Source organism: Sitophilus oryzae, unplaced genomic scaffold, assembly GCF_002938485.1.
Source record: "Sitophilus oryzae breed Bouriz unplaced genomic scaffold, Soryzae_2.0 scaffold_194_pilon_pilon, whole genome shotgun sequence".
Classification (NCBI taxonomy): Eukaryota; Metazoa; Arthropoda; class Insecta; order Coleoptera; family Curculionidae; genus Sitophilus; species Sitophilus oryzae.
Window position 1 is genome coordinate 46,370 of NW_022146668.1, and position 2,604 is coordinate 48,973.

Genomic DNA, 2,604 nt, shown 5'->3' on the forward strand with positions numbered 1-2,604 from the left:
TTTTTTTTTAAATAAAATTTAAGTTTTCCAAGTATCGTGTGTAGTATTAGAATTACTTACATTTCTTCAACCTATACATACTTATAATTGGGTTTTCTGAATTTCAATTTCATGTTTTTCGTCTCGATTTGTGTCTTTCTCCAGGAAGTTTTTTTATGTAGAAATTTATGGAGAAATTCATAAATTTCTACATAAAAAAACTTCCTGGAGACAACGGCCAAACCGGTTAAAGTCATTTGCAGATGTATTTTGTTGTGCTTTAAAAAATTGTACCAAAGTGGTACATTTTTATATATGATAATGTGGTACGCCCTAAAAGTTGGGTGCGGCAACACTGCTAGAAAACAGTCAGTATAGGCCCGTAGACGAACGAAGTTTTGGCCGCGGCGGCTCATTTATGTTTGCCGCAACGGTGCCGGAACGTAGCGGATCCGAGGAAAAATGTACACCGCCATTTCTTGGACGGAGCCAATACGGGGCACGGACGCGTTCCGGCGAAGCTCGGACCGTACTCGGCTTAGCATGAATGTATAAGTATAAATAACATTTGACAATGTTTGGCCGTGCCTTCACCGTCGCACGGTTCCGGCCCGTCACGGTGTACCGTGAATCATCCTAAAAAGATTTAAAAACTTACCTAACATTAGACAACGTGACTCCGATATATGGCAAATCGATGTAATTAGGTTAGAGCGTCGTTTCATCACTTTACCTAAAACTGCAACTTTACACTTAACAACACTTCATTTCACTGCGATTCTTGACAGCACTACAAACACTTACACGTGTATTTGGCATCAAATACATTCATATACAATCTTAATTATTTAGGATTATTTTTTGAGAATTTAAACTCCTCTCTTTTTCTATCTCACACTCTTGTTTTTATTAATAAACACTAACATAATTGATATTTGAATAACAAAAGTATTGGTATACTAAAGCCTTTGGGCCTACATCAAATTGGTTTAGTAAAATTATATTTTAAATGATTTTTCCAATTTGATAATGAGTCGGTCTAAATTATTGTCTTGACATTAAAATATGACAAAACAGATTATATTAATTTAAATGTATGTATTTAAGTTTTTCGAAGTTGAAATGTTTGTGCTGATTAAGCTTTTAAAGTTTTGTTGGCATTGATAAGTTGACAGTTATTGTGACTAAATGTTAATAAATTATGACACCGAAGTGTTCAAGAACAATGTGCTCCTTGTGTCCTATGAGAAAACCCATTCCAAAGAAGGCTGTGAGATTCGATTCTTATGTTGACACCTTCTCCATATCTGATATCTACTGGCATAAGGTAAGAAAAATCATTTAAATAGCTGAACAGGGGTCTTTAAATAATGATAATAATGACATTTTCGGTAAATCTACACTAAGCGGCACGAAAAATAGACGTCTTAAAATTTTATAATTTTAAAAACTAATAAAATATTATAATACAGGGTGGTCCGAACTGTATTCCGGAAACTTCGGCAGCATATTCTGCAGATAAAAATAAATAAAAAAGTTCGTATAAATATATGTCCTAAAATGCTTGGTTTCGGAGATACAGGGTATTGAAGTTTCTTTTTTATTTCGATTTTTTCCAAATAATTTCTAAAATAACGTCAATATTTGGATGAAAATTAGTGTCCGAGAGTTTTTTGGCATGAGAAATTTGATTTTGATGTCAATATGACTCCTATTCGTAGAGGGCGCCACCTACATGCGTTTTAACTGTTTTGAAGAGTCATAACTTTTCGTCCGTACCTGTATAAAGCTACTGAGTAAAAAAATATACATTTCCGTGACTTTTTACGTAAAAAATGTCACTTGGTAAAAATCGCTACGAGCAACAGTTCTCAAGATATTAACAATAGAAATAGTCAATACATGTCATTATTGACAAAAAATAAACATGTTGAGTAGATAGTTATTTGACTGAAATGATAAATTTCGGAACTTTATATTTTAATAAATTTTTCTTCGAAAAAATGATGATAATACAGTTTCTGCTGAGCTTTTGGCACAAAAACATTTCAAATTTATGATTTCAATGTAATTTTTCCAGTCAATATATTTAATTTACGTTATTGATGACAGGTATTGATATTTTCAATTCTAAATATCTCGAGAACCATTATATTATTCGTAGCGATTTTTAGCAAGAGATCTTTTTTACGTAAAAAATGTCGCAAATGTATATTTTTTTACTCAGTAGTTTTATACATGTACGGACGAAAAGTTATTACTTTTCAAACCAGTTAAAAATATGTAGGTGGCGCCCTCTACAAGTAAGAGTCATATTGACATCAAAATGAAATTTCTCATCTCAAAAAACTCCTAGACACTAATTTTGATCCAAATATTGACGTTACTTCAGAAATTATATGGAAAAAATTGAGATAAAAATGAAACTTCTACACCCTGTACACCCTATAGTAAATTCAACCCCAAGATGCACCAAACGTAAACAGAGACATGAGGCAAGCATGTGAACAGGAACGCTGTAGTAATATAACCAGGACCGCACTAAGGTCGGATATTTCAAATCATAAAATTATTATGTATATTTTTATGATTTTTTTACTATTGTTTATATTTTATGATGGAAAT